Here is a 14,959-nt window from a genome sequence, read left to right on the forward strand (position 1 = left end):
ATCTGGAACAGAGACTAGTATCAAAAGATCTGTTCCTGGTTTTACTTGGCAAAGTCATCGAGATGAAGTCATCACACCAACATTACTGAGTAAACCTGTTTCCTGGACTAGGCCCTGATTTATCTATTGGTGCACAGTCATTATTGTCTTTACTGTTTGTTTGTACTGTTGTTGTAATATGTAGCAGGGCTTCAGTTTCAGGACTTCGATCAAGTTATGAGATGGTTTTTCTTGGACTCATCTCGGTCCTGTGATTGTGTTGACTCAGACCTCTCTCGGTCTCTGCCTCTGGTGCAGGTTTTGGTTTCGACCAAGTCCAGTTTGCTTGGGGTTACAGTTTTGTTTTGGTCTTTTCTTGCGCAGTATGACTGGCTTCTCTGCTGTCACTTCCCAAGCATCCTTATTTTAAATACTCTAAATATGTAGATTTATGCTCAGACATTTGGACAGAGATGAGACTTTCAATGGGAGTTTGTAACGTGGAAGTCTCTTGAGCCTGTTTGGACTCGGTCTTGATTTAGTGGAAACTGCTCAGGCTCAGACTTGTCTCAGATTTTACTGGCCTTAACAGCCGCTCTGACGGGTAGCTGGTGGTTCTTCTCTTCTTCTAAACCTGTACAGGAGACGTTAAATAGGTCAATGGCAGCACACCAGCAGCATAATTACACTCAGGCCTTTTATTTCAACATTTCCCAACTTACCTCGACTACCTCTTTGGCACGTCCAGCAACACTTTGTTTATTGCGATGAAAACAACATCTGAGTGCATATTACAGGATTTAAACATTAAATATGTAATTTCTGCCACCAGGGGTTTCTCAATCAAAACAATAACAAAAGACAGAGTTTGTTGATGCCATTATGTAGCGTGGGATCATGGGAGTCTTCACCACCACTGCAGTCATTGCAGTCAGATTCTTCTGGTTAGGATTCCTTCGATCATTCAGGGGCTGAATTATCCTCAGAGGTCTTCTCTCCAAAACAAACAAACCATGTAATTAAAACCAGTAAAAACAATGAATAAAACAGTTCCCTGTCAAAATGCATTGTTTTTCTGAGAGAGTTCAGCAGAATTGAGCTGCTGCTAACGTTGATCAGTTTGTTTCTCTGATAACTTCAGATCCAGACATCTGACAACAGAAATCCGTCATCTGGTTAAAATATAAAGTTAAAAACCACCAAGATCTGTAAAAGTATTTTAAAGATGAGGCTTCATATTGGATAAAAAGTCAATTTTGATGCTTCTGGCAACCACAACAACACTGACTGGCAACCAAATGAAGCAGATCATTACCTTGATTACAATTAGGGTTAGGTTTGATTTCTTTAGGTTTGAATAGCTGCAAACATTTGAGATAATAACAGAACACAACTTAATATAAGTTACATGTTATACCTATAATGGATATAATGGACAGAGGACAGGGTAAACATTACAGCAAAAACTCCTAGAACTAAGTTTCTGTATATCTTACTTCTGGGAAGACTCATAAAATTGAGATTGACATTATTTTATTTTCACATTATTTATGTGTACTTCTGCTTTTAAATTTACCACAGTTTTATGAAGACTCGCTGTGTCTGTCATGAACTCATCAACTCAGTCATCCTAGGGATGTATTCAGTATTTTGGCAGTGATAATGACCTGATAAGGTGGACTGGGTATCAACCATGATAAGGCTGATCCACATTATTATATTATAAAGTCATGTTGGACTTCTGACCTTTGCTTCAAGTTACTTACATATAAACTGACCTTCTCACAGCTATATGTTTTCTTAAGTTATGGCCTTTGACCATCAAAATCTAATTAGTTCATCTGTAAGTCCAAGTGAGTGTTTGTGCCACATTTGTTGGGATTCCCTTGTGGTGTTCTTGAGATGTTGCGTTCACAAGATCACAGCAACCTTGACTTTTGACCTTTTCCCGCCAAATTCTCATCAATTCATCCTTGAGTTTAAATGAACACTTGTGCCAAATGTGATGAAATTCCTTCCAGTTGTTCCTGAGATATCGTGTTCACAATTAATGGGACAATCTGAAAACATGATGAGTACTGTTGACAGTGAGGCATAATGATTCCACTGAGCTCCACAGAGTGAAGTAAGCTGATTTTAGATTTGGGGGGAAAAGGAGCAGATCATTATGTTACATTCCTATGGCATTCAGAAAGGGACATGAGCAACATGTGTTCAACAAGTGACTGTGTATCCCTCTCAGAGCAATACATCACTTTTTTTTTCAGAGTTTAGTAAAAAAAAAAAAAAAAAAACTAGAAATCTGTTTCACTTCCCAAGTCTTTGGTTCAGTTTCAGAGCATAAACCACCTTAATGGAAGCACTGACCATAAACAGTCCATAGAGGTTACACACAAAACCACTTGTACGGTAAGCCTCAGTGACTGCAGGCTTAGGAAAAAAAAAACAAACTCCCATCGCTTTCTGTTAACAGGAAGTGCAGTGGGGCGGCATACTGCAGTGGTTTTCAACAGCTGCTGTGGTTGAGATTTCAAAGACCAACTGCAGCTGACAGAAACTCATGACGGAGAGAATAAATTGCAAAATCTCATTCGAGTTTGGTCTTTTAAGGTGATTTACTGCATATTGCTGTTGTGTGGTTCCTTCCAGAGAAATCCTTGATGTTTTAATGGAGTGAGTGGGTGAAAGAGTGAGTGATAGGATGGAGGCCAAGTCTTGTTTTTGAAAGCTAAGAAGCGATAGTGTGTGTGATACTGCATGGTATGCATGAGAGTGTAGGTGTTATTCAGTCAGCGCGTTTCACCATAATTGTAAAGAGACGTTTATCTTGGCACTCCTATGTCTTTCTCAGCCTGTTGTTTTTGTTTAAGCCTCTGTTGTGTTGTTCTGAGTTGCATGGAAAAGTGTGCAATTCACACACCTGCACCTGAGGAAATGTTCAGCATGTAAATAGCAAAGTGTTTACACGCTGTTCATGCAAATAATCGTGAATCTGGAGGAGAGTGTGTTTCTGAGGTTACTGGAATTAATCACGTATGTGTGTGTGGGTTAAATATTTCCAAGCTAAACTGAAGCACTGATGATTCCAAGGTTTGATTCCATCTGGACCAGTGGGACACAAACTACAACATGTTACTGTAAGCACTTGTTTATGTAAATACACCCACTGCGTCTCTGCATCAAACCAGAGGAGGATTCCTGGTCCTTACACAGGTCGTCTACTGACATTTTGTGAATTGAGTCAGGGTCTTCCCGACTGATAGATTGGATCATTGACCTTGAGGAGGGAGGCAGCTGAAAGAGGGACCCTGAAACAGGTGCCAAGTGGTAGGTTCATAACCACAGACTACATCCTTCCTCTGTTTTAGTCATTGTGAGCGGTGGTGAAGGTTCAGACCAGATTCAGCTTTCAACCAACAGTAGCTCTAAAAATGTACAGCACAGTCATCTTGACTGAAAAGTAACAAGTGGATTTTCTCTGAGCTCGTACAAGTCTGAAATGTCTGACCGTGTCAGCTAGTAGAGAACACATTTACCAGAACCACAAAATATCATGTGGATACGTCAAACTCTCGCTGAGTTTTACCCAGAAAATTATTTTCAGCCACAAAAGGTAAATTCAGTAAAGTGGTATTGATTGTTATGGGAGAAATTTAATGTTTATACTCTAATATAGAGGTGTGTTATTTTTGTCCCAGCAGACAGGGTTGAAAGTAACAACGTGTAACTTTCATTTAAATTCAAATTATTCCAAAGCTGTTCCACCTTTTTACAAAATAGCCTCTGGTGTTGATAGACCACACGTGAGTTGTTGATCACCATGGAAATTAGTTTCTGCCTATGACAGTATCTTTTAAAATGATGATTATCTGAAAAGTTTTACTTTCCACCTGGTTCTCTCCTACATTTCTTCAACAGCCAGTTGCTGTATTTGGTCCAACAATATCACTGGAATATGCACAATATTTTCATTCAGTCATCGTTTGTAATGACGTTTGAACCCACACACATAGACGCAGACAAAAAGGGAGTTGCCAGGGAAATCTGAAACCTGTTCCTAGTGAAGCTAAGAGGAGGAAGGATCAATGTAGGTTATCAGGAGCTGTGATTTCAGTGGAATATGAGAGCAACCGGAGCCAATACTGATGATTTTATCGCCCCAGCTGTCAGTGGCTCTTAGTGTGGGGGCGTCAGGAGTCAAACAGGTGTGGAGCTATGGTGGCAGGTAGCCAACAGCATAGTGATCTTATGGTTACGGTTTGGTTGGGTTCAAGCACAAAGATCATGGTTGTGGTGAAAGGAAACCAGTGTTAACTATGATCAGCACAGTTTGTTTCATGTTTCCTTCCAACAGTCTTTTAACCATTATCATGATAGTTCCTTAAGCCTTACTATTTTCTCCAGAATAAAATCTTATCATCTGCTTTGGAAGTGAAGAGATTGCACTGATTGTTTAAAAAATCTGATTAGAGCCTTGCTCAGGCTGTTTCCCTATATTTATTTCACTACAAATCTAAGTCTGTTGGTGTGAAAAAACATAAACATACTGAGATTTAATTCCATTTACATGACTTCTAGAGAAATTCTGCTTAAATGATTAGACAGATTTTGGTTATGAGTGTACCTTCCATTTACTATATGTCATTAGTGTTTTCCCACCAGGTGTCAAGTGAAAAGTCCACTAAACTCATTTAGACACAGAAACCAGAAACTGCAAACCAACAAACTATCTCAAAGACTTCTGCATTATTTTGCAGTTAAAATTAAACTTTTGAAGTAGATTATTATCAGTGTATTGTTTACAGACCTACTCTGAAATAATTGCTTGGTTGCATCTGATGGCAGCAAATACTGTGTGTAGATTTAGTTTTGGATGTTGTAGGATGCACAGTAGAACTGGTCAAATTTGACCACTTAAGATTTTAGTTCCAAATCAGACAATAACAGAAATATGGGATTTAAAGTGAATACTTTTTGGTTTAAATTTTTATTACATGTTGATTGCACCACCATCGTCATTTAGATTGGTTCTCTATGACCCAGTGTGAATTTTCATGGAAAAAAGGAGGCTCAATTTATGACAAAATGGAAGTGCATCTGCCACTGTTATATATGGTGGTCACTTGAACAACCAGAGTAACAGTGGAAACTCTACCCAGCAAAAGAAGAAGAGCCCCATTGTCGAGGAGCAAAGAAGGTGAAGCCGGAAATCATAGTAAAACAAGAGTGAACCTCGATGGAGAAAGCAATAGTTAGACTGTGACGGAAATTCAGTCCTGGACTTTTCCTCTGGAAGATCGACTTTCAGGATTCATCCCTGTAGTTCCTACGGCCAGTCCGACTATGGAGAGAGCTCCAGGGTTTGAGCTTCAGTGTTAGAGTTGAAGGCAACTGGACTACTTTTTAGTTTCTTGAAGACGTTTCATCTGAAAGTGAGTTTCTCAGAACTGAGGAAGCTGTGAGGATGAGAGGTGAAACATCTTCAAGAAGTCCTATCGCCTTCAGCTCTAGCACTTAAGACTACCATGAACTGGATGACTGAGAACCTACGCAGACGACTTGAGAGGGTTCAAACCCAACAGCCAGTTGTCATTAGTTCTACTGGATCTGTCAGTAAATAAACCTGCTACTTATTAATACAACCAGGTGTTTTACTCTGCCTTTATCACAGCTCTGAGATCAAGGTTTTTGGTTCAAACTGGGATTCTTACAGTTCTTTCTTGCTCTGGACAGTAGCCAGGCTGAGAGTGCTATGTTGCCAGCAGCCAGGAAAAAACAGACGATTCGTTGTCTATTTGATAATTTAAACAAATAATACATTCTAAAATGAGCAGTGGGGAAACTCACTATACTCTTCTTTGAAACAGCAGCACAAACCACTTGTAGATGCTCAGAGGGGGAAGTTGTCTGTGGTCACTTTACGTGCTGGTTTCACATCTGTTGGTCTTAACTTTACACTTCAGTTTAGCTGCTGCAGCAGAGTGGCAGTGCATCTCTGAGAGAGTTCATTTTCTGTCTGTTGTGACAGGATACAAGAACCAACATACTTTTTGTTTCTTTGTCTCCTTTGTTTATCTCACAAGGTCCTCAAGCCCTCTCATTTATACTTTCCTTCCTATTGAAAAAGATGATTACATCCAACCCCAACCCCCCTCTCTCTCCATATCAGTGACCTCTGACCTTACATCCTGTTTGTGTGTTGGATTATTATGCAACGACATAACTGAGGCAGGATGGATGAAGACGGAGGGTGAAGACATTTAAGTGTGGTTGTGACATTTTAGTTTAAACCAACAATGCAGACACTTCACCCACTCCCACCCTCTCATTTTCCCCTCTCCTCTGTACTGTAATACATTCTTTAAAAAAGTCTTCCCCTCATGTTTCCCAACACAGTTTGGCAAGACTGTAAAAGACATGATAACATCTGTTGTGTGGGTGTGAGTAATTGATAACATACTAATAGTGATAAACTACTTCTGACCACAGGCAAAGTCTGTGATATAGATCTAGTGGAACTCACTTCAAGGTGGGTGTGGGAGTAAAGTTGTGAAGAGTGGTGAATAATAAGATCACTTTTCTGATTAAGTATGTTACAGATCCAAGGTCATGTTTGCAATTTTTATTCAAATTTCAGCTGTTAATGTTATTTGAAAAACCTGAAATGGTACAAATGTCAGTTGCCTTTTTCAGCACCTTCCTGCAGCAATTGAAGTAGATGGAACCATGAAAGTTAATGAAAACAATTCCTACAGGTGTCCAGACTTTTGTTAATGACTTACAAACCTTAATGTATTATTAGGACAATACTGCACTGCAGAGAAGAGGTTCTGTTTGTTTCTATCAGAACGGTGAGAAAAGAAAGGTAACAAATGACCTGAAACATTAGAAGAAAAGAATCAGAACGGTGGCTTCACAGGATGAAGAGCAGCACTGTCTCCAGACTTAAACCATATAGATTTGGTGTCATATAAAGTGGACACAAAGCGAAAGCAAATTGCAGCGTTTTCAGGAACTTCTACAGTGTTGGAACAAACTTTCAAATAAATTTTCATTTCCATTGTGGAAAAATTTCCCCCCTGAGCTTTGCCAAGTAATGTTATTGTTGGCGCTGCTGTTTCAGATAAGAGTATAGTCAGTTTCCCCGTTGTTCATTTTAAAAAGGTCACTGCCAAGAGACGTGTTATTTGTTTATATTATCAAATGAACAATTAATCATCTGCTAGCATTAGTGTTAGCAACATGGCCACCACTATCAGCCTGTCCAAAGCAAGAAACAACTGTAAGAGTCCCAGTTTGAACAGGTGAGCTAATATTACTGTAAAGCCTATGAAATTTATTGTGACACTCTTTTAGCAGGCTAATGTTTTATAATGTTAGCTTGCCTGCGAACATGAAGATCAGTAGAAAACTACTGTGTTGAGTGGATAACATCAGCTGATTCATCCAAACATCCTGGCTGACAAACCAACGCAGCATTCCTGCAGTGTAGCTAAGTTACAGCTTCCTGGCTAACCTTCGCTTGTTTGGTCAGTACAAAACCTTTGAGAAACCAAATTACAGTTAGTTTTCTAGTTTTCCAGTAAAGCGGTTTTTTAGAGATAATGTAAAACCTGATTTCTGTCATCAGGGTCAGAGGTTAGAAGAATAAGAATAAACAGATTTCCCCAGGTAGATTTCTCCAGAATTTCTTCTGGCAAATATGTATGTGGAGACAGGGAAGGTAGCAGGTGAGCAGAGTGTTAAAGGAATGATAATTACATGGATAATCATCCAGAGTTTAGAGGCAAATTTCTCTGTCACTGATACCATCAAAATATTGGCTGTAAGCTACCATCCTCCTACTGTAAAGTAACAGTAAGGAGGTAACCAGGTGACTGCAGTCCATGGAAAGGTGATCTCAGATTTCCAGTGTAACCTGTTTTTTTCTGAGTTACCTGCTTGATTAAATGCATGTACATAATAATTGAAACTGTAAGTTCCCAGTGAAGCCGTCTGCCTTCATCCACTGATATCAGTATCATTGCTAGAATAAATAAGGTGTTGTGTAGGAACCTTGTCTCTTAGGAATGACCTTTATCTGTGACTGATTTGTTTTGCAGGAAGTGTAATTGCTGCTTTGATTATTCTCCTGTGCACACAATAGGTTCTGGTTAAATTTATGCAACAAAAGCTGATTTAGGGAAAAATTGTGCTTTGGGTTAAAGTCAGAAGGATAGAAGACCTGCAGTAATAAACATGCAGTCAAGGTTCGAGAAAGATGGCAGTCTCTGATTGTTGTGCTTCCAGTCATTGATAAATTTAATTGCTGAGAGGATACTATAGGAAAACAAATGAAATTTAAATAGTAAATATGCTGTTTGTCTTATCGGATAAGATCTTGAATTCTATCTCAAGTGCTCAGTGAAGCTCTTGGTTAATTTGAAATTTGGAGTTTCACCATGTGAGTATGTACCGAGCAGCAGATCTCAGAGTTAAGATGAAGGTGGAGATACAGTAGCTGAGGATGTTTTGACTGTTGCTCTGACATTTGACTTGTGTTTCATGCATCACACCCAACTCGTAGATTTATAGAGTTGCTGATGTCTTCACCATCTGTTCTTCCTGTTATGTCTTTCCACACACACCGTATTTAGTCTTTCCCTCTTCACGGCAGATTGAGCTGAATGACAAGACGATCCTGAGCTCTGACTGCTGTGTGGGGAGCAAAACATGTTTTAATCTCAGATTTCTTTTGCAGACACAAGGTTGTTACCCAGTTTAAGAAACATGACGCTCCCTGCTCCTTAACAGCTTCATAACTGTGCTGGGGAACAGACCCAGAAGACCTTAAACCAAACAGGCTTCATTCCACAGTCCAAGTGAATGTTTGTACCAAATATGAAGGAATTCCCTAAAGGCGTTATTGAGATATCATGTTCACTAGAATTCAACAGACAACCTGAAAACATTATGCCTCTGATAGGGCTGTCACTTCTTCAAAATCTCAAGATCAGATGAAGTTTGAATTAATTCGAATGTTCCAGTTGAGAAATCGGAAAGACATAGACGCTCATAGAGCCTTTATAGTTGCTCTTTAAGGAGTACAGACAACGTCAAAACAAATCTGCTCCACCTGAGGAACACTTCAGCTGTTTATTTTTAATTTAACTGCTTTAGAAAACAGAAATGTAAAGTCATGAACGTGAACCATTTAAAAACGTACCCTAGATTAGCCATTGTCACAGCTAAACATTGTTAGCAATACCAGTTGACAACAACGCTCTACATGGTGTTCTGGAATTCTTATGTCGGGGTTGGTGCAGTTTCTGAGTTGGAATTCCGACTTCAAGGAGTGTACCAGTTGAAACTTCTGACTTGGAACTCGGAACTCGACTTCTGGGAACAACTGGAATGCACCATTATTTTCATTATTTTATTAACTTGCTGCTTCGGTATGGGTATGGTAAGCTAGCAGGTCAGTCTGCAGATATATTGTCATTGGAGAGTGACAACAGTGAAGTCAACAAACAGCCTCATCTTTATTAGTGACTTTGCCATCCACAATGTAGAACCCAAAATACTTCCATACACTGCTTCCCATCCTCGGTTTTTGTAACAAAACGACACCGTATTACCATCAACTGAATTTACTGATCGGTCAATGGGACATGCAACAGGTCAAGCTGATAGAGCGCCTTCTGCTGGACCACAAGAAAACTACTACTCCTAAATGGATGCACCTAGATTTCAAACAGGTCATTCCAATGTGAATATGAACTTTTCACTTCATGTTTGGATATAGAATAAATAGTAACACCCCTATCCTCTGGCCACAACTGTCGTGAGGGTGAAGGCTCAAAAAAAAAAAAAAAAAAGCTCAGAAATGTTGCTCCACCACCTGTGCAGATTTGGTAACTGCACCTCCCATCCTCTGAGTCAGGACAGCAGAGAGATAGTGATACTGATGAGTGGTTTAAAAGGGCCAGCAGATAAAACTGAATATTACTGTGTAAATTGTGTAATGCAGCTCTGTGTCACTTACACTGAAGCAGAGTGGAGTCTCTGTTTTCTGGTTTTATTAAACATGAAAGTACATTTGCTTATAACTGAGCAGGAGATGCCTCTAGATGTGAATCAGCTTCTTTGAGGGTCTCTGAGATGTTTGTGGTTTAGCTGCTTAACAGCTTCAAATGAGTCACTTGGTTCTTAGCAACAGTTTCTATAAATATGTTTGGGAAGAAGCATTTCTTGGACTCAGATTGAGTTTGTTTGAATCACTTTTGGTCATTTTAAAACTTAAAAAATAATTTGTTTAGGCATCAAACTGGGAGGTTTGAGTCCCTGACGGAAGCTTGATGCTGAAACACGTTGAGAGTTTAGCTTTAATATGACCATGCTGAGGTAATAAAGGCATTTGAATTGTTTAAAGAAGAGAGAGCTTTGAGTTGTTAGTGTATCTTTGCTTCTATACATGTTCCCTGTTCCTGACAAGTGAAGGTATTTAGGACTGGAGCTTCTGGTTGTGTGAGTGTTACATAAATGTCAGTGTGAGTGCTTTATAGCGACACAGGAGGAGGTGATGATTGGACATGGTCATGCTGCTCAGCGCAGCAGCTTCCTCCTGCAGGAAGAGTGAAGTAATGTGACTCACCTGTTCACCTGTCCGTCAAACCGCCAGCACAGCCCCCACATAAACCCCCACACTGAGACCAGGACAGTAGCAACAAGAACATGTTGAATAAAAATCGGATCTCTCAGGTCAGAGGTCACAGTCCTGTCGTGGTGAGGTGGTGTTCGTGTAAAGCTCATGCCTCGTTTTAGTAGCAGCAGATTTCAGCTCAGGACTGAAGTCCCCAAAAGAAAAGCAAACTTTGTTGCTGCTGCAAAGAAGCGTTTCCTGACACCCAGGGCTTGACGCTTACTTTCTCCCCAAAGAGCGCAAAGAAAATGTATCAAATGAATTAATACAGGGATACGAGGAAACATTTACAAGCAAATTGATTTAATTAATTTGGATACCAAAAGTGCACTTGTTTTAATTATTTCAGATTTATTTAATAATTATGTAATTATTTATACTTTAAACTGTATAAACAGTATGAAGGGTATGAACCCCTCCATAATAATGTTCATAACAACAGTGGTTCAGATCAGTGACTGTGTCATCTTCATCGTTGTTGTGTTATCAACCTTTTTGTGGGGAAAAAAAAAAAAGTTTTCTTCTGCTGAATTTTGTAATACTTATTATCTGCACACATTCTCCTACATCTGTTTTTAGTCACAAACTCTCGAGCCCTGACACCACTGTGGTTCAGGTTTAGTCAGCTCGGTGGAGGCGTGTTGTTCGACTCGGTGACCGTTTGAGTAACAGATTAACATGGACATGGATTTTACATTTACATTTACTGTGTACCAGGTACACAGTACAAACTTGACGTCCATGTTGTGTTAATATGCCAGGAATGTGCATTTGAATGTACATGATTTGCCAATGCAGTGTTTTAGCACGATGACGTCATGTTGTGTTGCAGCAAACCGGAGATGAGTGTTGTGAAATTTATCTGACTACACAGTGAAGGCACATCATGAATGAGTGGCTGCATGTTTTATTACATCCACCTGCTACATGATGTCCTGTTGCTGTTGTTTGATAAGAATATATAAACCAGATAATATATAACAATACAGAAGAATTACAAACAATATGAGCAGTATAAACAGGACTCTGTACACAGTAAGAGACTGCACAGTTTTACATTAAATAATAGTGCACAGTGAGCGATAGCAGCTGTTTCGGTACAAAGTGCAGTGTCAGCTGTTCAAAGAAGTAAAATAAGTGAAGATGGTGTGTTAAACTTAAAATCAGGGATTAAGTTGTTCACTAATAAAGATTTTTTAAAGTTCAAATCAAACTGTTAATCACTTACAGTCACGACATTTGAAGGTAAAAACCAAAAGATTGTGAATAAAAATAAAGTGAGTAAATATTTAAATAAAACTTTCTGGTGTGGAAAAACTTTGTAGTAAAAAATAACGATGAAAAAATCCTGTTGTATTTTGTATTTCTAAACACTTCAATGTAAATGTGGAAACGTGTTAAAAGGAAAATAACTTCACTCTATTGTTTTTGTCTTTTATTTCAGAGGAAGACCTGAAGTCCAAATAGAGGGATGAAGATGAAGTACTGGCTGACAGAGGAGGTACACACACACACACACACATATGTTTCCCAGTCCAGGCAGTGCCAGGAATGGCTGTCTGACCAATCAGGCGACTGTAAACACAGAGAGAAGCTGTAAACAGATGGTGGAGATGAGACTCTTAATGAGCTGATAAAACAAGGACAGAGATATAAATACTGAGGAACAAATATTTCTCCTTTTCTTCCCTGTTTCCTGTTCCTTCCCTCCTGAGACTTCCTCCCTGCATCCACTCAGACGTGAGGTTGTTAGCAGGTAGTTAGCCGCGTAGCCTCCAGCAGTGGTCGCTCTTACTTGTCGTGTTTCTATAAAAAGCCGCACAGAGGAAGACATCCATTTCCTGTCGGTCCATTTCCTCTTCCTGTCTCTGAGAGGTCACGTCCTGTTGTCTCTGAGTCTCGGCCCGACGCTCTGATACCGGGTCCCTGACTCTGTGGGGAAACCTGACTCTTAACTGTCCACAGAAACTGTTAGACATCCACTCATGACGTTTTTTTAGTCATCATGTGTGTTTATGTGGACTGATCACATGCTTCTTCATCATCATCATCATCATCGTGACCGGGAGTTCAGCGGTGACTGACTTTACCAGGTCCTGATTCACCTCTTTGAAGCTGATCAGCTTTGATTATTGATACCATCTGTTGAACAGGGAGACGCTGATGTTGTTGAAAGTCTGGCTGCTCCTGTGGTTAAGACATAAATCATGAACCTTCCTGGTTCAAATACAGAAAAAAAAAAAAAAACGCTGTTGCATTTTTCTCTTCCTTGTTTCCTGTAATCTGTCAAGGCCTTCTCCGCTGCCTAAACACTGTCACAATCCCTGAATTCTCCTCATCTCTTCTCATTTTCTCATTTTCTCTTTAAGAGGTGGATAGGACCTCGGTGTAAAATGTTAAAGACGGCTCTGAATTAGTGAAATCAGTCTTTACTTTTAGCCTCTTGATATCTTTATCTTTAATATGTGATCTGGCATTGACCACTGGCTCTGAATGAAACTACAATATGTACCCATAGTTTTTCTCATGCTTATATAAAAGCAGCAGAAAACAGGAAATGACATGAACATGTTTAAAGTCATGCACATGTCTCTGCTGCATGTATCTGAGCTCTTCTAGATTATTTCTGTCTGTGACTAGAGTAGCATGAATGATTTGTTGACGCAGCGACATTAAAACCTCAGAAGTCAGTGAAGCTGCAGTACGGCCGGGTTGAGTTGCGTCAGTGCTGCTGCTGTTTCTCTGAGTCTGGAAATGACCCAAATAAACCTGCGGAGGTTTCAGGTGCTGCATGTCTCATCACGCCTCAGCTCCTCTCAGCTATGTGGCCCTGCCAGCCTCCACCTGATCCCTGCTGCAGTCACAGTCCTCAGTGTCAAACACACGAAGGAGGACCTGCAGGTCCAGCAGCAGCTTGTGTTTCCCGGTTTGTTTTCAAGTATGTGTTTTAAAGTTGTGGCCACCGACTAAAACACTGATTGAAAAGTTTAATCACATAACAAATTAATCTCCTCTCAGTTCTGAGCAGCGGCTGGTCTGGCAGCACAGCCAGAAACAAAAAGCAATGATATGATTACAGAGAAGAGGACATGAGGTAACTGACCGCATTTATCTGCTGTCGTGCACGACTGAACACAACAACACTAAATATTAAGCATTAGAGAAACATGAGCATGTGATTCTACACTGAACTGTTCTGTGTTTTGACTCTTCAGTCAGGTGAAGACAAACCTGTCCTTATCTGATCAAACAGTTCACTGTTTGTCTGACACTCACTTAAAAAAAGCAAAGCCAGGTGAAGTCAAATGCAGTATTTAACTAATTATACCTGTGGGATACAGAGAACTGTCACTTACTGAACCCAGGACATGTTCCCCACACCTCAGTAATGCTAACATGTTGTAGCTGAATAGTTAAGTCTGTTGACATGTTGAGGTGCAGTTTTGAACTTTGCAGCTGCAGCCCTTTTTAACTGTTACTTCTCTGTAAAGGAAGTTACAGGCAGTTTAGTGAGTATCTCTGCAGACCTGTGAGAGCAGAGTTCAACAGGTGCAGGGATATAATAATCCATTAATAATCCTGCCCCTTAAACCATAGGAGCAACATAAAAGTGGCCACACACAGAAATGTGAAAGTGTGGTTTTAGGGAGACGTAGAACTGTGTTGGACTTCAGAAAGCTGCACACACTCTCTGCACTGCCAAGAAATAACCAGTAACTCCTGCTACAACCTCATTTCTGTTTGTTTACTGATGAACAGACTGGATCCAACTTCAGCTTTAGGTTTTTTCTTTATGTTTGGACAGAGCCAGATAAGCTAAGCTAAGCTAACCGCATTCTGACAACTTCAAAATTTCCTAAAATATTGACCTATAACCTGTAATTATTCCTTGAAGCTAACCTGTGTGATCAGGTTGTCAACATACAGATGTGTGGTGTCCTATAAGGAGGCGTTGTGTAGCTGCAGTGTGTGAGTGAAATGCCGTTCATACACTCTGACGTGTTCGACCTCGGTGTGCTCCTCTCCTGCTGAGCGACTGTGCAGCTCCGACAGCACCAGGCCGACATTCCTCACCGTTAGTCAGTGTCTTTATTGTCACTCTGTGATCCAAAGTGACAACTCCATCACTGTCAATGATTTTCCACCGGAGCTGAGTCCAGAGGACAACTTCCTCAGATTTAACAAGAGGGACCGCGGGGAGGTGAATACTCCTGTCTCTTCACATTTCCCCGTTGGATCAGATTGTTTTGTTTCCCTTTACATAGGACAGACGGTCAGCGGCACCACAGCTGTGTCCAA

This window comes from Lates calcarifer, linkage group LG21, assembly GCF_001640805.2.
Source record: "Lates calcarifer isolate ASB-BC8 linkage group LG21, TLL_Latcal_v3, whole genome shotgun sequence".
Classification (NCBI taxonomy): domain Eukaryota; kingdom Metazoa; phylum Chordata; class Actinopteri; family Centropomidae; genus Lates; species Lates calcarifer.